Here is a 22843-nt window from a genome sequence, read left to right on the forward strand (position 1 = left end):
GACTCCAGGGCTGGTGCTTTATCCACTACACCACCTAGCTGCCCCAAGTTGTGTGATCTTAGTCTTAACTCTTAACTTCTAAACCACAGGTTCTTTACCTGGGAACCAGAAACTTTTTTAAAAAATATTTTGAAAATATTTATTTCAGGGCAGCTAGGTGGCATAGTGGATAAAGCACCGGCCCTGGAGTCAGGAGTACCTGGGTTCAAATCCGGTCTCAGACACTTAATAATTACCTAGCTGTGTGGCCTTGGGCAAGCCACTTAACCCCATTTGCCTTGCAAAAACCTAAAAAAAAAAATATTTCAATGTCATTGATTCCTTTTATAATCTTATACATTAAACATTTTTCTGAAAAGAGGTCTCTAAATTTTAACAGATTAATCTATAACACAAAGTAAGTTAAAAAATTCATGCTCTAAACTCATAAATTGCTCAACAGTTCCAAACTTTAATTGGTAGAGGAAATTTCCTCCCAAGATTTCTTCATGCCAGTTAAGACACATGTTCAGATCTCTCACCCTTCAAAAAATGCAAACTAACATACACATTTATTCAGCATTTTTATTGAATGAAGTAGCTTTTTCCCTGGAAATACATCCTTTGCAATGATACTGTGTCGAAGATTAGCATATAAATTCTAAATCAATAATGAAAATCCTCCCCCCACCTTCAGAATTATTTGTCCCTGCCCCTTGTGAGAAATATAAAAAGGAAAAAAAGGGGGGGGAAGCCTCCTTTTCACTTAGCAAGGGAGGCTCTTATAAATAGATAGGTAGATAGGTAGATAGATACTCACACATATGTATGTATATTTCTTAAGAGTATAGATATTTATAGTTGCCTGAATTTGTTCTTCACATGTTAGATCACAAACAGAGGCATATTTTGAATCCAATAATATTTTTAAAATTCAATAGTACTATGCTAGGAAAGTTTCTTTTTTTATTTAAAGTGCATTATGTTTTTTTAAGGCCAAGAAAGTTGTTAAACCAATTGAATTTGGCAAATATAAAATTGAACCAAAAATCCACACATTGTTTGCAGGTGCTTACAAATGGAATACATTTGCTAACTTGCTTCACACATTCTGCCGTTATTTATTTTAGGTTGAATGATGTTCTGAATTCCAAAATTGCCAAATTCAATTGAAAAAATCTTACTACCTCCCCTACCAGTTAAAGTTGGGTGGCCCATTCCCCCACCCATCCTTTCCTCCAGACCTGGCAGGGCTGCCAGAAATAAATCAGTCATGTGCCAAGGATATTGTAGGCATCTGAGAGGTAACATGGGTACAAGGAACTATAAGATGATTCCTTCAAGAAGTATATAAGCTGGAAGGTAAGAGAGTGGAGAGAGACTGCCAAGGTCTGTCCTCTGACCCTAAGACAGGACTCTGGGGATTTAACCATATTCAGACTCTGGTTGCAGTCTGGGCCCCACATAGAACAGGGGACCCCCTCACAGCCCCAGGGCAGAGGGGTGAGCTTGTGGTCATTCAACCAACCAGGAGAACAGTCAGAGGTCTTTGCAGTGTTGTTCCAGTAATACTCAAAAGCTCATGAAGCACCCCAAAACCAGGCACAGGCTGGGGAAATGAGTAAACAGGAAACAAAAAGAAACCTGACCATAGACAATTACTTTGGTCCCATGGAACACCAAAATACACAATCTTAAGATGACAAAAAGCCAAGCTTCTGCATCTAAAAACTCCAAGAAATATAGAAGTTGGGCTTAGTCTATGAGAGAGCTCAAAAAAGATTTTAAAAATCAAGTAAGGGAGGTAAGAAGAAAAATTGGGAAGAGAAATGAGAGAGATGCAAGAAAAACATGAAAATGAAGTCAGCACCTGAGTCAAGGAGATACAAAAAAATGCTGAAGTAAATAACATGTTAAAAACCAGCTTAGGTCAAATGGATAAAACAGTTCAAAAAGTTATTGAAGAGAAGAATGCTTTAAAAAGCAGAATTGGTGAGATAGAAAAGGAGATAAGAAAGCTCTCTGAGGAAAAACAATTCCTTCAGATGGAGAATGGAGCTAAAGGAAGCTGATGACTTTGCGAGAAATCAAAACAGAATAATTCAACACCAAAAGAATGAAAAACTAGAAGAAAATATGAAATATATCACTGAAAAAAACTGATCTGGAAAACATATCCAAGAAAGATAATTTAAAAATTATTGTGCTACCTGAAAGTCATGATCAGGAAAAGAGCCTTGAACTCATCTTCAAAGAATTTCTATAGGAAAATTGCCCTGATATCCTAGAAGCAGCGGGTAAAATAGAAATTGAGAGAATCCACCTATCTCCTTCAGAAAGAGATCCAAAAAAAAAAACCAACAACCCCCAGGAATATTATAGCCAAATTTCAGAACTCCCGAGTCAAAGAGAAAATATTGCAAGCAGCCAGAAGGACACAATTCAAATATCGTGGAGCTGTGGTCAGGATTACCCAGGACTTAGAAGCGCCTACATTAAGGGTTCACAGAGCTTGGAATACAACATTCCAGAAGGCAAAAGAGCTTGGAATGCCAGTGAGAATCAACTACCCAGCAAAACTGAACATCTTCTTCCAAAGGAAAAGATGACTTTCAAATGTTCCTGTTGAAAGGACCAGAACTGAACAGAAAGTTTGATCTTCAAGTACAGGACTCAGGTGAAGCATAGAGAGGGAGAATGAAAAGGGTAAATTATAAAGGATTTGATAATGATGAACATGTGTATTCCTGCATGGAAAGATGATACTGATGATATTGGTATAAACCTCATTTAATAGAGCAGGTAGAAGGAGCATGTGTAGACAAAGCACAGGAGAGAGCTGAATTTGATTTGAAGATATATTGTAAAAATGGAGTCAATGGGTGAAAGGGAAATGTATTGGGAGTAAGAGGAGAGATAGAATAGGCTAAGATATTTCATATAAAAGATATTTCACATAGCTTTTGTAGTGCTATAGAAGGGGGGAAGGCAAGGGGGAATGATGGAATCTTCATTCTCATTGCAAATGGCTCAGAGGAAGCAGCATATGCACTCAATAGGGCATAGATATCTAGAAGAAAAAGGAGAGAAGGGGACAGGGGAGGGGAGTGGTGATGAGGGTAAAAGGAGAAGGGTAGATCATAGGAGAAGATAGTGAGATATAACACATTTACTTTTTTACTTTTTTGCAAGGTGTTGGGATTAGATGGCCTGTCCAGGACCATGGGGTCAGGTGATTGCTGGGTCTCGGGGGGTGGGATATAGGTTTGGGGCCTCCTGGTCCCAGGGCCAGTGCTCTGTCCACTGCACCATTCAGTTGCCCCACAGCACATTTTTGAAGAGGGACAGAGTGAAAGGAGAGAGAAAATATAATATATGGTAGTGGGGAGAAATGGATGGAGGGAATTACAATCAGCAACAGCAACTGTGAACAAATAAAAAAAGAATGTGATCCATATGAGACAGAGCTGATGGTATCAGAACAGGGACTGAAACACATTTTTTTTATCTTTCTTTTGCTTTATTTCTTATGAGGTTTTATATTTTTGTGGGGGAGGAAGTATTATGTTTATTCCTAAACAAGAACATTTTAGCAATATGTAAATTAAAGAAAATTTAAACAAAAAATAAAGTTCCTGTTCAAATCCTTAAAGGAAAATGGGGGGGGGGGGGGTAAAAGAAGTATATAAGCTGGTTAGGAAGGTAATACATTTGGAAAATGTGCTTTAGTTGACGTTGAAGTCCTGAATTCAAACCCTAACAATGCCACTGTGTGACTTTGAAAAAGTCACTTAATCTCTCTCATCCTCTCTATTCTCTCAATAGTCAAATAAGGGGGTTAGATTGCCAAATCACGTCTGTCCCCAAGTGTACCATTAATTATTTGTTTGACCTTGAGCAGATCATACTTATTCTTTGGACCTAATCTTCAAATGAAAATGAAATGAGATGCCCTTTTAACCAGCAAAAATGGTGAGGCAGTATGGTAATAATTAGCAATTATATAACAGGGACCTGTGGGCAGGGGGGGCAGATGAGGCAGAGCTGCGTCTTACCTCAGATTGCACAATCCCTCACAAAACTGAGTTGAATGACACAATAACCACATGCCTATGCTACTAGCCCTATTAGGCTCATATAGTCCAGTCATGAACCCCACTGTACCTCTCTATTATGAAATGTTTAAAAGTTTACAGAGTGCTTTTCAAATATCTCATTTTATTTTTATAAAAATCTTATTAAATGGATATTTTATCATTCTCATTTTGCAAATGAGGAAACTGTGGTAGACAGCAGGTCCAGGATCACACTAGTAAGTATCTGAGGCTAGATTTTAACTTAGGTCTTTCTGACCTGTCTAGACCCAGCATTCAATGCACTGTGTCAAAACTCATTAAAAACAGGTCTACTAAAGCTCCCTGCAACAATACATTAACTTAGAAAATCACATATTAACATTATCTTTGTTATATTGTATTTTTATTTACTTTGTTAAACATTCCCAATTACACTTTAATCTGGTTCTGGCAGCCCTAGGGAATATTGCCACTGTATGTATCATAAGGGCCCTAGTTTGACAACTTCATGCTTGCCTCACCTACCTGAATTAATATTAGAGACAAGAATAATAAAAAGACTTATACTATAAAAAAGATTTGGAATAAACCAACACTTATTAATTTCAGAATTTGAATAATAGATATAATTTTTAAACTCTAAATTCATAGACTTAAATGTTAAAGTTAGACGTGTCCTTAGTCCAATCTTCATTTTCATTTAAAAGTTAGGACTAAAGAGTTGAAGATGAGCTGCCTGGGATCTCACAGATAATTAATGGCATTGATCTAATTAGAATTCATATTTCTTTTATTCATTTTTTCAAGTATTATATCCAAAGGGTATAGCTCAGAAACATAACAATACTACTAGTAGTAAAAACAACAGTTATTATAGATTTAATAACTCATTTCAGAGTTTATTTAAATTTTTGAATGAGTTTAAAAGGCACCAGTCCTTTCCTTGTTCTTAAAGAACAAGTCACTTTTCAGTGTCATGTACTTTAAAGAAGAAATAGAAACTAGCATTTCAATAACATGAATTCTTTATGCTTATTTTCTTAGTATAAAGCATATATTTTTGCTGTTGATTCATTTTTTAATTATGTCCAATTCTTCATAATCCCATTTGAGGTTTTCTTGGCAAAGATATTGGAGTGGTTTGCCATTTTCTTCTTTGACTCATTTTACAGATGAGGAAACAGAGGCAAACAAGGTTAAATGACTTGCCCAGGGTAACACAGCTAATAAGTGTCTAAGGTCAGATTTGAATTCAGAAAGATAAGTCTTCCTGACTCCAGGCCCAGCACTCTATCCATCCACTTCACTGCCCCAGTATATGTATAATATCAGTGCAGACTTAAGAAAAAAAAATATTGATAGTAGCATAACCAGCTCTCATTTTTCCAGGATCAATATTACTTTAAGATTCTCTGACATCATACAGTTACTATGAATCTTAACTGCCAACTACTTTGTGACATTGCCTGTATCTGGTTGATGTCAGCTCCATCTGTATGTAGAAAAAAAATCTTTTACTGCTCTTTTTAAGAAATAAAAATAGATCTTTGATGTCATGTAGACAAAACATTTGGATGCTTGACTGAATTGTTCATATTTTGCCCAGATCTTTTGGCTTAGTATAGTTATAGTCAGTGTCGCTTTTGCTTATTTAACTCTTGGGTAGGAATACTGCATAGAAACCTTTCTGACCCTCCTCTGTCAATCTTCACAATGTGATTCCATCATTTCATTTGAAGTGCTGCAAATTCCTAGAATATGAGATAGCTCTGTTCCAGTGTTAAAACAGAAACACATTCTCAAGGTTTGTCTCTTAAGTGGGCTGCAGTTATCTGTTTCTTTTCCTCTGTGTTATCTTGATAATTAAGATTAATATCATCATGATGATCATTAAAAAGCATTCACATGTAATAGATGGGTTTCTCCCAAATAAATTAATTTTGACTATTAAAATACCCAAATTAACTGTAAAGGACATATGAAAGAAGACACTCTAAGCATACAGAGAAAAAAACTGATAAATAGAAATATGTAAAGAATGATTTTACATGTGTGTAAGAGATACACACACACACACACACACACACACACACACACACACACACATATACTTGTGTCTAATGGTAGCTATCTCTAGCACCAGGGGAAGGAAGGAATGAAAAAAAAAGGAAAAAAAGAAATTTACATAATGACTTTATTATATATATTTAAAAGTAATAGCAAGTTGTACACAATAGATTTGCAATTTTTAATGAAATCATCTTTCTTTTTTTAAATGAGATGATCATTCAGCTCATACTGGGAATTACATTCTTTCTGCTGAGTCCTATGGTAGGGAGGGAAATCAAGCAGACAAGGGAAGACTGATAGAGATAATAACAGAGAAGATGGATATAGTAATATAAAATATACAAAAATTGTAACCATGAGAGAAATAAAGATATCATAAAGTCAGCACAGTCCATACTAGGGGCCTCCCACATCCTCTCTTCATCTTCACCCCAGCCTTATTGTGACATGAGAAGGGTACCTATTTTGAGATTCCTTACAAGTTAGGCTAGAGGGCAGGTTACTTCTGCATGCCCAGGCTTGCCTTCTTAGTGATTTTTGTCTTGGATCCTAATATCCTCAAGCAGACCATAGCTTTGAACCAAGGAGCTTCTTCTGGTTTCATCATTTGCTTAAAGAAAACATTGTTGCTGTTCTTCACCCCTCGCTGCCACCTTCCCTTTTATACTTCAATCTGATCTCCCACCCAGATGCCCTTGGAAAATATCTAAGGAGGGTTTGTCACCTCATGAAATAATAAAGTTAGAAACATGTACTCTTCCCTTAAAATAGGTAGGCTTCTTCCCCTAATAGAAAATAGTGAGATTTGGACATGGGAAGAAAGGGATTAGTATTTGGGTCCAACAAATAATTGAAGACTGATGTTATTGCTTAGGCAGTATTAGTTAGGACATTATTCACATGGTAGCAGGCAGCTTTGTGAAAACAGAAAAACAGGGAGCTATCATCTTTTTTTCAACACTTGGTTAGTTCCCTAATAAGGCATGGATTGAATTTTCTGGGGTAGTTACTATTTCCGGGTAGTTGTATGTGTTTTCCCCTCCTAGTTACCAGAGCAATCCCCTGAAACAGACTGTTCCTGCTGGTCTAAATCAGCTGCAAGTTTAAGTCTGTAATATAAACTGGCATGTGATCTGTGAGTGCAGAGGTGAAGGAGGACACAGCTATTTCTACATCTGTTCATTCATCCATTTGACAGACATACTAAGTGCCAAACCATTAGTGGGTTTTCAGTGTACCTACTATGAGCTACATGGGGAGACTCATTGCTGTCAGCCATCAACTTCACTGAAAGCCCTGTCTTTCAGGTTGATAGCATCTAATGTTGGAATAGTTTGTCCTGGTCTACAGATAGGACATTGCCTAAGACATCCTAGTGAGTTGAATGTGTCCTTTTAAAAGGATGGAAAGGGTTACAGTATCAAAGTAGCTTACATGTATATGTAAGCTTAGCAGTTTAAGTAACTCCTGGGTGGAGTGGTGGACCTGGAGTTAGGAAAACCTGCAGTAACATTCAGCCTCAGACACATGCTAGCTCTGCTACCCTGGACAAGTTATTTAACTTATCTCAGTTTTCTTAAATCCATAAAAATAGAGATAATTATAGCCCATAGCTCCCAGGGTTATTGTGAGAACTAAATGAAATACTATTTATAAAGCACTTTGCAAAGCTTAAAGTGCTACATACTTATGATTATTTTCATTATAATTTTCTCAAGCAATTCTTCATCAGTCAATAAATAGCAAGCAAGTACAGTTAATGAGATTGGAGGGAAAGCGGTGAGCAGCAAGTGTTGTCTGACAATAAGTACTTGACTCATAGACATTTCAATTCTTATGGGTACAAAAATAGTTTGCCAGCCATTTAAACATTGTGGACATTTTCAGTGGCTCTAACAACCCATCTGAAAGACACCAAAGCCAATGGACCAGAGGGTTTCCTTCTCTTAAGTTCAAGCAGAGATGTGTCTTTTGTGACTCTTTTCTCTTGCCACAGAAACTTTTTATAGTCTAATCTTTTTAGCTATAGTCAACTAAAAGTCAGTGTTTACAGGAGAAAAATTTTAGGAACACACACATTAATCTGTTAGCCTAGGGAAGTATGGTATTATGGAAAGCATTGGACTTGGCATGGACATATGGGCTCAAGGGTCAACAAAACTTGCATTCAAGTCACAACTTCCATAGTTAATTGAGCAAATCATTTCTCTCTGAGGCCCAGTTTGCTCATCTGTAAAGAAGACATTGTAATATCTATACTTCCCAACTCATAGCATTGTGAGGGAAATACTTGGTAAACTTTAAAGTACTATGTAAAAGTAAGTTATTACTGGTAATATTGATAATATTATTAACTGAAACTTAAGTTAATGTTATATATTTTGGGGAGAGTGATAAACAGCATTCATTAAATGTTTACACAATTCCAGATACTATGCTGAACACTGAGTATAAAAAGAAAGGCAAAAATATGACCTCTATCCTCCAAGGAGCTCATATCCTAAATGTCATAAATTCTGTTTATCATCATGATGGTCATAAATTTACCAGTGTTTCAGTAAAGCACTGCTTCATTTGATTAGATAGACAGCCCCTCAGTTTTCTTTTGACTAACCAATTGTACTAAATATTCCAGGAAATATTAATTTAGAGCCTTTATAGTTTCCCTTGCACAATTTCCTAAGAATAAATGAAGTTCTTGTCATTGTGTCTTGCTGTACTAACCAGGAAAGTTTGTGTTTGATTGAGCAATTTATATTTCTTTATCTGAGGAGTGATGTTAAAGTAATATAGTTTTTCCACATCATCATAATAACTCAAGACTTTTTAAAACTGTATTGAGGTGGAGGGGATTTATTTCTTTAATGTCAAATATTCTGGCCATTAGCACCTATGTATAATATGATATGATAGGGTGTGATAATTAACATAAATATATAATCTGTAATAGTAAATGAGTTGAGATAAGAAAGTTTTTACTTCATGCTACTAATTGACAAAGAATCAAATGTTTATAGTATTCAAGCTCTACTTTGCTATCTCTTTTCTCAACTCTAGCTACAGCTATTTAATAGCACAAGCCATACTGATTTGTATTTCTTAATTAACACCTGGAACTGGAGTGACTCCCCCCACCCCCCGCCAATGCTATGAAAATGGAACTGTTGTTCAGCCCTATGAAGTCAGATGTTTTATTTTATTTTTCTGTTTATAAATAAACCCAATTGCCTTAAGATTATTTAATCTCTTCATTTTCTTTTTAAAAATAATATTTGTTAGAAAAATCAACCTACCTATTCTTTTTAGTCTGTCAGCAAATATCTATTAATTAAAAATTAAGATTAATTTTAAAATTAATTAGAAATATTAATATTACTATGTGCCAGATACTGTTCTATTACTAGAACTGCAAATACAGGTAAAAGACAGTCCTTTGCCCTAGGAAATTTACTTTCTAATGGAGAAAGAAGTCACATTTAAAAAAATTTGAAATGTGGATTGGTGAGGATGAGGAACAAGTCCCCAGTGCCAGGGCATAGGAAGTCTGGAGTCAGTCTTGCTGAGGAAGATGTGACACCCCCCCCCTTTCTGTGGAGATTCTAGGAGGAGCCATTCACTTAGAGGGAGAGGTCTCCAAGGAAAAAAATACTTCAAAGTCCAGGGTTTTAGTAAAAGCTTCAGAAGGAGGGTCTGGGGCAAGTCCTGAGTGTGGGCTGGAGAGAAGTAAAAATTTTCAAATCTTTTAACGTATTTTGAAAAATCTCCTTTTCTTTGATCTTCATTTAGAAAGTTCTGAAATAATATTTGCTCTCAAAGCCTTAAAGTTTTAGCTATGATTATTAGAAGAGAAATCAGGGAGAGTGAAGCTAATTGCAGTTTAAAAACTCCTTTTACTGTGTCATCTTTGAGTTGTGCTATCTGGTCTTTTTATGACCACCCTGTCCAGAGTACTTTGTTAATTTCCAAGAGGAAATAATAGAAAAGAATTCTGAAAGAGAGTGGCAGTCTTCATTAAGAGACATCCATGGATATGTATTGACTCCCTCTTTCTTTCTTATTCATTTGATGACAGACAGTATCAATCTTCTTGTATATATTTCTCCATTGGAAAGAAAAGTTTTTCTCATAATTCATTCTTTTATTGTAACCACATTCTAAAAACAACCAAATTAGATATTTTAGGATGAGGGACTATAATTTTATGTTCTTGCATCGATGATAAAATTAAGTAGTTAGATTGCTGATAACTATCTGTACTTTTGAGTTTTAAATCAATCCAGTTCTTACTCTTCCTAAATTTCTGAAACTAGAAGCATAAAATTCTACCTATAGATACACATAAGGTTGGTTGTTTGGGTGGAAGGGGATGATTCTTTTTTGTGTCTAAGGACCCAATTATAAGAATATTAAGAGCATCAGTTTAGAACTGGGAGGGACCATAGAGATCATCATTGAGGCAGCCATGTGATATAGGCTAAACTTAGTCAAGACCAGAATTTCAAATCCTGCCTCAGACACACTTGTTAACTAAAGTCACTTAACCTCTCTGAGTTTCAGTTTTCTCATCTGTAAAGGGATTAGTAATAATACCTACCTTCAGGGTCATTGTGAGGGTCAAATGATTTAACTTGAATAGTGCTTTGTAAACCTGTAAGTATATAAATGCTAGCAATAATTATCTGACTCAAGCCCCTTACTGTACAGGCAAAAAACTGAGGAAACCATGATCTCAGTGTTCTTTTCTCTTGCACCAAACTTCCTCTCAAAACATGGATTCATTTTTCTAAAAAAGGAATTCTCTCTAGCTGTGTGACCTTGAATAAGTCTCTAAGTCAACTCTTAGATTATTCATCTATAAATTAATAGTTTGACCTGATTGACCTCTAAGATTTCTCTTCCAGCTCAAGAGTCTTAGATAAATATGTTCAAAATCTTGTTCTTCCTGGTACCTAAGATACATTTTAAGCAAAACCAACAATCTCTCAATTCTAGCCCTCCACACGGAGTTACTCTTTCCCTGGTCTGATGAGAATATGATGAGGGGAAAGATTGAGTCATGATAGGTAAAAAAAAAAAAGAAAGCGTGGAACCCTCACATGTGGCTGAGATGCTTTTTTACTGACATTATCCTTCCTAAGAACATGCCTTTTTGTCTCAGATCTGTAAATCCAAACTGGAAAGCTACATAGTGGTGACCACTTATTTAATAGCCAAACTAGAAGGAGCTGCATATGTCTTTTATTCTCTTGATATGTCTCTAGAGTCATCCACCAGTGGGAAGCAGGAAGATGGCTTTTCCATGAATATCATGCTCTGAAATGTGATTTTGATGGGTAACTTACTTGGCCTTGGTTTGGATTCTTTGCCATGTGGGTCATAATTTTTAATAAGAAAGGTCATGGGTTTAGTTATTGAAAGAGTTAATAGCTGTAGTTCAGAGTTCTGGAAGTGGATAAAATATTTCTCTTTTTCCAAAACCAAATCTGACATTTGATTTTCCCTGAGTAATAAAAATAAAACTACAGAAGTGTTCTTTTCTATGACAAACTCCATAGCCTTCATTTTGAAGCATACAACCTACAACCTACCATGGGTAACAATTTTATTCAATCTCCTGAAGTTACCTTCTTGAGAGACTTCAAACCATATGGGCTGTTATGACAATCTTACTCAGAACTGAACCTCCCAAATGTTTGATATTTTTTAAGATTTTGAAATAGTTGTGAAAAGTTATTGATAAGTTAACACCCACTATTCTTCTTCAGGTTATTTCAATAAAAGTTTTTTCCCCATGTTGTTTTTAATTGGAGTTGGGCATATCTACTTCCTCATTTCCGTGGCATAAGTAAAAATTAATGTTTCTATTTATTTGCCCTCTAATATTTTCACCATTATTTGCTCTCATTGAAAAGTATATAGAAGAGAATTTATGGTATTATTTCATATCCTTTTATATTCTCTTACAGGCATCCTCATATGCTGTCTATCCAGGACATTTTCTTGGTTTCTTTCACTGGAATAATATTGGCCTCTTGCTCCTAAACTGAACTTTTCGTAGTTTTTATTAGCTTTTCAGTGGTAATAAACTGACTTAGCCAAAGAACAAGGATACTCAGCTTCCTTTACTGAAGCAAAGCATAATACAAACTCTCAAGATTTTGAATGAGAAAATTTTTTGAAATAAAAATAACTCAGGGAATCAGAGAAGATTTAAAGATCTCAAAATATTGTCTTTGAGAACAGAACTCTTTTCTGAACTCTATTGGGAACCAGGTGCTGCTTCTTTCAAGAGACCTTCTTTTGTGTTCCCCAACCCAATCTCTAGTAGACTCCCACTTGAAACGATTTTGCATGTACTTAGAATTTTGCATATACTTAAGAATTTAAGAACTGTATATATACAGTTATCCCTTCCACATCATGAATTTTCCCATCATGGTTTCAATATATATTATAGGTCAGCATAAGAAATTAAACGAGAATTTTTTGGAAGTTTTGTGGAAGCCACAAGCAACACATGAAGGCTCTTTATCAGACAACACAGACAAAGGTTTAGGAACTCATAAATGCATACAATCTACATGCAACATTGCATAATAACATATTTTATCTTTTAATACTATAATAATTCAGATTTCTTCTCTGGTATAAAAAGAGGGCAAAAAAATTTTATGAGGTTTTCCAGATTGCAGGGATGTTGAGCCTCTAACCTCCCTTCCCCCGCCCCAGATGTGGAAGGAATAACTATACAATAAAAACTTTGTGTCTCTATAGCTTCATCTCTGGCTTTGGCTCTCATTCTTTCTCTCCTATCCACTCACATATACATGCGCAGACACACTCACACACCCCCTAGCCAAAGTTGAAAACTTTCTTTATGATAAAAATGCAGCCCTGTATTGACCACAAGAAATCTTACTCACATTTTGCCAAAAGATTCTTATAATTCTTTTTTTTCTTTGCTTACCTCCTTTGCTTTCTTTAAAAAGAATTTTTAAAAATCTGGGATCAGTGGTGTCACTTTCTTATTAAAGAGAAAAGAGAAGTAGCTCAAGCTCTTGTGAATCTATCATCTTGAAAGCACGCCATGATTCTTGTATAATACCTAACATTGTCTGAATGTGAATTTTATTATATTGACCATTGTTCTCTCAAAAGCAAATTTAATTGTCCTGCTCAACTAGCTCTTTACAGATAGTCAAGGGAATATTAGTTCACTATAAAAAATAATTGAAACCTTTTCTAATAATGCATTTGTGAATACCATTGGTATTCAAATATACTCTGCCAGTGGTTTTTAGGGTAAAAGGTCACTACTGTACTTTTAAGTGGTTTCTTATAAGCTAGGTATCCAGCAGCTAGAATTATCACATCCACTTCCATAGGATCACATCATGTTAGAGCTGGAAAGGATGTTGGAAACCAGCCAGTCTAATCATTTCAGAAAGCTTTAGAGCAGAACTTAAGTAACTTGGTCAAGATCACATTGCTAATTAATGATGGTACCAACAGTAGAACTCAGATCTTTTGAATACTAGTCTAAGGCTTTTCATCTTTTGCTATTTTTGTAATGTTTTTACTGACACAAGTTAAATGGTTGTATTGATAACTTGTCATTTAAAATGGCAGAATGAACCCTGTGAGACTATCAGTCTTGATGATAGATTCACAACAGCTCCAGTTGCTTTTCCTTTGTCTTTGATAAGGTAACCAGAGATGATATACAGAATTGGGGTCCTGTAAAACTCCTCCTTTCATGTTCTACAAGGCACCTGAGAAATCTATGCATTGTAATCTCAATATTCACATTCTTTCATGAGACATGTAAGGGAATTTGATTCAGGGTTCCTCATTTTGACTTACACTTTTGAGGGCAGCTATCTATATCCAACTCCAACTTGAAAATAGCACCCCAAGATAAAGTTGTAACCCCATTTTGTGCATTAGAAACATTAGTAGCAACTGTACTTCTAAATCTTTAAAAAGATTTTAGCCCCATTCAAAGAATTTTTCTTCTTTATTGCTATACTCCAATTCAACAAACATGTTACAGGTGACTGATCTTTATCCTTCTTTTATTTAATTTTAGTTTTCTGAATTTAATACCCTCAATAGAAAATGTTTTCATATAAAAGTAGTACAGAAAAAAGGATTATATATGAGATTACAAATCACTAAGGTAGCTAATTAGTGCAGTGAATAGAGTTGGAACAGAGTCAGGGAAACCTGAGTACAAATCTGGCCAGACACTCTCTTAACCTCTATTTTCCTCAGTTTACATTTCTGTAAAAAAGAGAATAATAGCACTTACCTCCCAGAATTGTGAAAATCAAATGAAATCTTTGTAAAGCTCTAGCACAGTATGTGTTTGACATATAATAGGAGTTATATAAATGCTAGCTATAATGATGATTATTATAATTATAATGTATAGATTACATTTTTCTTCTTTTTAATCAAATTTTTTTTTAAAAAAACTATTTTTTCTCCCTCACATGGCTCCAAAACCCTTGGGGAAGAAAAAAATATATCTTTGTATCAAATAAGTATATTTAAACAAAGCAAATTCCCATATTGGCCATGTCCAAAAACATGTTTCTCATTCTGCATATTGGCACGGCACCTTATTTGAATGATAAATTCAACATATTACTTTCAAAGCTTCCCTTGTTTGTTTTTCCCTCAAAATTTCTTTCTGTGTATTTTCAAAAATGCATCAATGATTCTCTCTTTTTTGGGGAGGGGAAGATGGGGGCATTGCTATTGTTAAATTTTCCCTCCCTCAAATCCTTCTTCACCCCCACCGAAAAAAGGAAAAACACAATTTTCATAATACATTGCACTGACCATTTCCAAAAATGTATGTCTCATTTTACACTTTGGATCCATTGCTCCTCTATCAGGAAGTGAGTCATGTTTCTTTATTGGAGTCATAGTTGGTGACCAGAGTCTTTCCATGTTCTTTTTCTTTAAAATGTTGTTTCTGTATAAATTGTTGTTCTGCTTCTGCTGACTTCATAAAAGTTTCTTTGTGTCTCTGAAACCTTCACTTTCTTCATGTCTTATGGCCCAACAATATTCTTCATTTTTAATTCATGTACCATAATTTGGCCATTCCCCAACGAATAGAAACTGCCTTTGTTTCCAATCTTTGCTGGGAACTATAAAATAAACTGTGGTAAATATTTTTGTAAATAAGGACATTTTTCCCCTCTTTCTTTGAACTCCTTGAGGTGTTGACCTAATACTAGTTGGGGACCTGAAAAGTAGGCACAAATAGACTTTGGAGTCACAGTTCCAAAAATTTTATCAGAACAGCTGAATCCATGAATAGCTCCATCAACAATTCCTCGGTATGCTTCTCTTCCCATATTCCCTCCAAAAGTTGTTATTTTCTGTTTTTTGTCAACTTTGTCAAGTAGTACAGTGCAGGTCCAATATGACTTGGAATCAGAAAAGACACTTATTCCTGAGTTCAAATCTAAACTCAAGCACTTACTGTGTGACCCCCAGCAAGTCACTTAATCCTGTTTGCCTTAGATGTGACTGAAGTGAGTGAACAACAACAGCTAAAATTTAATGATATGGAACTTTTTTTCATATGACTGTTGATGGCTGGAATCTCTTTGAGAACTGCTTCTTCATATTGTTTGACCATGTATCTATTGGGGAATGGCTGTCATTCTTTTATATTAAAATCAGTTCTCGATTGGTCAAGAAAATTGTACCATCAGTAAAGAAGTCAGATCTCTATGAATGGAAAAGGATAGGAGTGAGAAAGGAAATGGCTTAAGAGGAAAGTAAGTTTGTTATCTATAGAGCAGGCATTCCAGAGAGCACAGTGGAATGAGTGGACAGAGCTTTAGTGTGACATGATGGATTTGGGTAGTGGAGGATAGGAATGGGCTTTATACAGTGACAGCCAAGAGTTCAGAGTCATTGTGACGGGTAGAGAATGACAGGGTGAAAAGTGAACATACGAAGTAGAATATCACCAAATATCACCAAAACTTAAGACAGTAAGTTTCCTTTCCTTTTCCATATGGTCCTCCCATTGTGGAGGTTGCTTTCATATTTGGACACAGTTTTTTAACTAGCCTAAATATCTCAATTTTTAAATTAATATCTTGGATAATTATTTTGTTGGATTATATTTTATCCTTCACTTGAACATACTGCTTATAATGGCAATGGCATTTGTTTTTATATAAACTGGACTGGTTTTCCTTTAAGATGGCCAAAGAGCTATCTTGATAATTGATTTATCTTGGGAATTTCATGTCACCAGTGGCATTTAGTTGTACGTTTGTTTATTACAGAGTAGTTGAAGTTAAGTGACTTGTTCAAAGGCATACAGCTAATAAATGTTAAGTGTCTGAGGTTGGATTTGAACCCAGATCCTCCTGGCTTCAAGACCAGTGCTATATCTACACCTAGCTGTCCCAACCAGAGGATTTTGAAAAAAGAAAAGTATTCATAAGATTTGAGAAAATTCTCACTACTCTGTCAGAGTCAGTTTCTGACTTCATATAGTCACCCTGAAAAGGTCCCCTGTTCTTAGAAAATTATACCCTTTTGATCATATTGTGAGTAAATTTATTTTTATTTCATTTTGTGGTTCGCACATATTTCATTGTTTCTCATCCTTAGTCTGACTCATTAGGCTCCACCAAACAAAGCCTAGCCTGAAACATTGCCTTTTTCAAAACAGATTGCTTTTATAATCACTGTGTAGCCTTTAGGAGGACTATGGAAGATGTTACTCTAGAAAGCTAAGGATTGAAATCTCCTGACTTTGCTTACATTAAAAAATTCCCCCCAGCAGAGTCTTAACTAGTTCAGCTTCTCCAGGGCCCTGGCATCTAGGGGGAATATTCATTCTCCCTAACTATAGAGCCTGGCTTCTTGAGGTCTCCCATTGTCTTACCATCCTTCTCCCAGGCTTACTCTCCGCCCCCTTCATCCTTTAAAGAAATGAGGAATATATCCAGGGACATAGGCTATTTTGTTCTGGCACTCTTAATTATACTTCCCAAGAATGTCTCACCATCCCTAGGCACCTTTAGGCTCTTTATCCCAGGGGCCTTTAAGAGGGTACGTTAACTCTAGACAATTATTATTTTTTTTAATTTTAGAAAGGTTTTATTTATTTTGAGTTTTACAATTCCTCCCCCCCCCCAATCTTGCTTCCCTCCCTCCCACCCCTTACAGAAGGCAGTTTGTTAGTCTTTACATCATTTCCATATTTCCATAGTATGCATTGATCTAAGTTAAATATGATAAGAGAAACATATACTTAAGGAAGAAACATATAATATGTGATATAGCAGAATTACATAATAGGAGAACATTTTATTTAATTAAAGGTAATAGTCTTTGGTCTTTGTTCAAACTCCACAATTCTTTCTCTGGATATAGATAGTATTCTCCATCACAGATACCCCAAAATTGTGCCTGATTGTTGCCCTGTTGGTATGAGCAAGTCCATTAAGGTTGACCATCACCCCCATGTTGCTGTTAGTGTGTACAGTGTTCTTCTGGTTCTGCTCATCTTACTCAGCATCAGTTCATGAAAATCTTTCCAGCTTTCCCTGAATTCCCATCCCTCCTGGTTTCTAATAGAGCAATAGTGTTCCTCACTACATATACCATACTTTGTTAAACCATTCCCCAGTTGATGGACATTCCCTCAGTTTCCATTTCTTTGCCACCACAAACAGGGCTGCTATGAAAATTTTTGCACAGGTGATGTTTTTACCCTTTTTCATAAACTCTTCAGGGTATAGAGCCAGTAGTGGTATTGCTGGATCAAAAAGTATGCACATTTTTGTTGCCTTTTGGTCTAGACAATTAATTTATGAAAATATTACCAGAGAAGTTGCTAATATCTTTATTGTTCTGTTCTCACTTTTCCTTGTGTTGCATTTGGAATAACTTAAGGATGCTAGGAAATTTACTGTACAAGTTGTATAAATTTACTAAGATTGTGTAATTTACTAAACACTTTTTTTTTAGAATGTACTTTACAGAATCTCAGAACTGGGCAGGACTACAAGGGTTTAAGACAGACCTACATCTGAATAGAATTCCCTCTATGGTATCTCTGACAAGTGCTTATCCACCACTTGGAGATGGAGACCCTACACTAAGGGGGAAATCACTCTTTCATGACATAACCCATTCCAGATTTGAGCAGCTATAACTGTTTGATAGATTTGGGCTCAATATGAGGAAGATTTTCCTCTTTGAAATTTCCAGTCATTGTTCCTGTAAATGTCTTTGTGAATTAACATGTTAAATTTAAATTCTTGTTAAGTGATTAGTACTTCTAATTATTTGGAGTAGAAAACTAAATTACTTTTATTGTTTCTTTATCATTTTCTTGATCATGGTAATGAGTGTCTCCTGATATCTGAGAATTCATTGCTGTTTTTTTCCTCATTAGAAAACAGTTTTATTCTCCTAATCCTATAAATATTTTAGGGTCATCCCTCAGAGCACACATAAATTCTATACATCCACATGTGCGTGTACACACACACACACACACACACACACACACACACACACACACACATTCATGAGGGACAAGATTGAGTCCTGGTGATCAGACCAAAGTAGTTCTAAGAAAAGACCCCTCACAAGACATTTAAATAAGTTATTGGACCACTAGCTTTATGAGAATGCTTTAAGTCTGTTAGGACTTCCATTATTGTCCAAACTTGTGGGAATTTGATGTCTCCCTCTAAGCCTACCAAGTCCTTACTTTGCTCATTCCATAGAATATGATCCACAATGTATTTTAAGAAAATTTGAGCCTATCCAGAAGCCACATGTTTGGAAAGCAACTCTGACTTATACAGGTAACTTTAAACCTAAGGTCATCATTCCAAAAACTACAGTCCCAAAGAAAGTACCTTCAAACAAATAGTCTCATAACCTGCCACTCCACACACACACACACACACACACACACACACACACACACACACACACACACACACACACACACACACGTCATTAGAACATTTTATTTTTCTTGGTAAGAGAAAAATCACCTAGGATTAGAAAATGAGAAGAGACAGGTAGCAAAGTAGTGAGAAGGGGGATCCCTACTTAAGCAGAACATTGATTCTTACCATACTGCCATATTCCTAAGCAACAAGCTCCATAAATTATTCTGTCAGTAGGAAAATAAACATGTTCTGACTTTGGTTCCAACTTTCAAAGAATTTACTGGCTATCTAATTTTCCAGTTAATCCTTTCATTTGGACTCACTTGAATTCCTGTTTTTGCCATTGTTGGCAGAGAATAGATGGAATGGGGGAAAATAAAGATTTTTCCACCAATCATGTCAAACAATGACTGGACTCCCCTTGAATAAGGTCTAAATATTTCAGGTTTCAGGTCTTTTCCTTTGGAGCAAACACCTTTTCTCAGTCTCCCCTCCCTCAAAATCAAAGATAAATAATTCCAAATTCTGTGTCAGGCAAGGGATAGGGTTGCTTGAAATTCAGAATCTACCTTCTCTAAGATTCATATTTTCCTACTCTCCTCATTTCCTGCCTCTCCCCTCAGCACCTGTCTTTACTCAGGTTCTTGGGGAACTGGAGGATCCAAGATTACTTTGCTCAAAATTATAATTCTCATCTTATTCACACACAGGGAAATTCATATTTTAAGTGTCACTGCTTGCATTTTTCCCCCCCTTTTTTGATGACAATGATTAATTTCTGTTCAATCTGTCAATTTTGGTTTTGTCATTTTTACTAAAGCCTTGCTATTTTCCTTTGTACAGGACCTGCCTGCATAGGCCCCTTGTCCTTTCCACTAGTAGCATTTCCTAGGTATCTCAGGCTCATATTTTAGGTAACTAAAAAAATAAGAAAATATAATTTAACCAAGAAAAACTGAAGTATGAAGTTTAAAAAAAAGGTCCTTTGTTCAGCAATTTTCCACTATTCTAGCTCCCATATTATTCAAAAGTCAGTATGATATATGAGAAAGAGCACTTATTAATCTGGGAGTCAGGCATGGTCATTGACTTTAAAGAAATTACACTAATTGAGAGGAGACTGCTCATGTACTCACACAGAAGCTCCAACTATCTCTGTTTCCCACCACCCCCTTTAGTTTCCTCATTCTAAAATAAGAATAATACTAATATCATCTACTTCACAAAGTTCTATCTGACATTAAATGAGACTCCATATAAAGTGTTTTGAAAACCTTAAAGATAAGTTATTACATTTTGAATTGGTTCTGTGGACCAATTCCCTTTGATATGTGCTTTGCTGATTTAGTAATCCCTGCTGATACAAATTCTAAGTTTCTCTTCTTGAATTGTCTCCAAAATGGGATAGCTTCCCAATTTAAAAAAAGACAAACCTGTGAATTTGAAATTGCTCCTGTTGCCAAAATAAGTGACTTCACCTTAATTTTCTTTTATTTTTCCTGCTAGGACAAAAGCCTTGTTCAATTTTCCTATGTTTATTTTTATTGTTGTTCACTTGTGCCCAAATCTTCATGACCCCATTTGGGGTTTTCTTGGCAGAGTTACTGTAGTGGTTTGCCATTCCCTTCTCCAGCTCATTTTACAGTTGCAGTTTATCCTGTGCACCACCTCACAGCTTCCTTTGTATTAAAAGATTAAGTTTTCTTTAATCTTTTTATTCAAAGATAAATGTTAACTAGCTTTCTTAATTTTATCCATGAACAACATAGTCTGGTAGTGAGTATTTAATTTTTAGACAACTTAGCTATTCTAATATATAAATTAGAATGTTTTTCATAGTCCCCCATCAGACACTTAGTAATTACTTAGCTGCATGACCTTGGGCAAGTCACTTCCTTGTCTCTTGACCCTGAAATAACTTGATATTGTCAAGTCATTGGCCTTTCCTGCCCTGGTTGTACAATAGCCCACTGAAGAAGTCCTTCAAGGTCATCTGGCAGTTGAAGAAAAGAATGTACTATAGATACATCAATATCATTCATGTAAGGGAATAATTTTTAAAATCATTTTTCTGTGGCACTGCTTATTCATATAGCATTATACATATATACATACTTCTAAAATATACTTACTATATATGTATATTTGTATTTGTCCAATCTTATTATAGAAGGACTCAGCAAAGAAACTCCTTCAACCAATGCAGAGATTAGTAACTAATCTGACTTCTGCCAGCTTGAAAAACTGCCTAGAGCATCAGTTTACCCAAGGTCATTACAAGTAACCTATGTTAGAAGCAGGGCTTGTCCCAGATCTCCCAGCTCTATTCCTTTACTCCATATTTTCCCCAGATATCTTCCTCTCAGTGTTATTAATTAATAAATACCTTAGTACCAGTTACTTGTTACTATTATTTATCATATTGTTGCCCTAAAGGATAATAGTATCTTCTACTAAAAAATTCTGGAGGGGAAGCTAGTTGGCACAGTGGATAAAGCACCCGCCCTGGAGTCAGGAGGACCTGAGTTCAAATTCAGCCTCATACACTTAATAATTACTTAGCTGTATGACCTTGGGCAAGTCACTTAACCCCATTGCCTTGCCAAAATAACTAAAAAATTCTGGAAAGCAATGTTCATCCAATTGAAGGACTGATACCTTATATGAAGATCTCTCACAAATAGGTGAGTAGAAACAGAATCCAAATTTTTAAGTGGTTGCTTTTAAAGAATTTTAGCATTGACATAGGGCAGAAATAGAAAAACTATTTCAGTCATTATCTGAAAATAAATTCCTGTTATATCAAATTGAGAAACTGCCATAACTGAAAATAATATAGAACTTAGTTTTGAATGAAAAAGGTTGAGTCATATAGTTGTTGTAGAGTTACCTTATGAGTAGCATAGTTTTCATTTATGGAAAATTCAGATGAATAACATAGAATTCATCATGTGGATAATATAGGAGTCTGTTGGAAGGCTGGATGTGGAATTAGATAAAGTCTTACTTCGGCAAACCATATTGTTCATTTTTCTTTGCTTATTATTAGAAGCTGTTCTTCAGGTTTCTGCCAGTGATCATTTTTCATGGGTGACCAGCAGTGGACTTGAACTGTCATTCTGGAGACTTTATCAGAAAACTCAAATTCAGAGTTGAACCCAGTATTGGGTTTCTCAATTTCCAGTTCTGAGAAATTACTTAGTATGGGCTGTAGACAGCAACATTTATCATTTTAGAACCCACAACGGAGGTAATCAAATATCTAATCACATACTTATTCTAAGAAAAATCCCTGAAAGCTTAATGTATAGCCTGATGGTGACAGCCATTTGGGACCATCATAGACACATGATACCCTATCAACTCCTCAAATTAGAGTGTTTCCAAAGAAAATGCAAGCTAAGCCAGTAAGTGGAGTGAAATATGCTATCTCCTTTTTATTAACATTTAGTTTAGAGACCATGTAAATCTAAGTGGGGAGAGGAAGTAAGAGAAGAACACCAGTGGTATCCATTAATCTGTAAGCTCCTTGAAGGCAGGGACTGTCATTTGCCTCTTTGAATCCCCAGTACTTAGCAATATAGTAGGCATTTAATAAATGTTCATTGATTGAAGATAATTGGGTCAGATTGCATAAAGATTATTGGTCTAGGAGCTGGGTGGTCTAAATTTTTAATCTGGACTGCCACTTACTAGCCTCTTCTAGCCCCAATGTCTTCATCTGTATAATGGGCATAATAACACCATTCTACTTACACAGAC

The 22843-nt window shown here is 35.6% G+C and overlaps 2 protein-coding genes across 4 annotated transcripts in view; one reads left to right on the forward strand and one right to left on the reverse strand.

The window, feature by feature from the left end:
- Positions 1–22843, forward strand: part of CMSS1 (cms1 ribosomal small subunit homolog) — a 431391-nt gene that overhangs the window by 319072 nt on the left and 89476 nt on the right. The gene's annotated exons all lie outside the window — the stretch shown is intronic.
- FILIP1L (filamin A interacting protein 1 like) overlaps positions 1–22843 on the reverse strand; it is a 356414-nt gene that overhangs the window by 310611 nt on the left and 22960 nt on the right. The gene's annotated exons all lie outside the window — the stretch shown is intronic.

Source organism: Macrotis lagotis, chromosome 1, assembly GCF_037893015.1.
Source record: "Macrotis lagotis isolate mMagLag1 chromosome 1, bilby.v1.9.chrom.fasta, whole genome shotgun sequence".
Classification (NCBI taxonomy): Eukaryota; Metazoa; Chordata; class Mammalia; order Peramelemorphia; family Peramelidae; genus Macrotis; species Macrotis lagotis.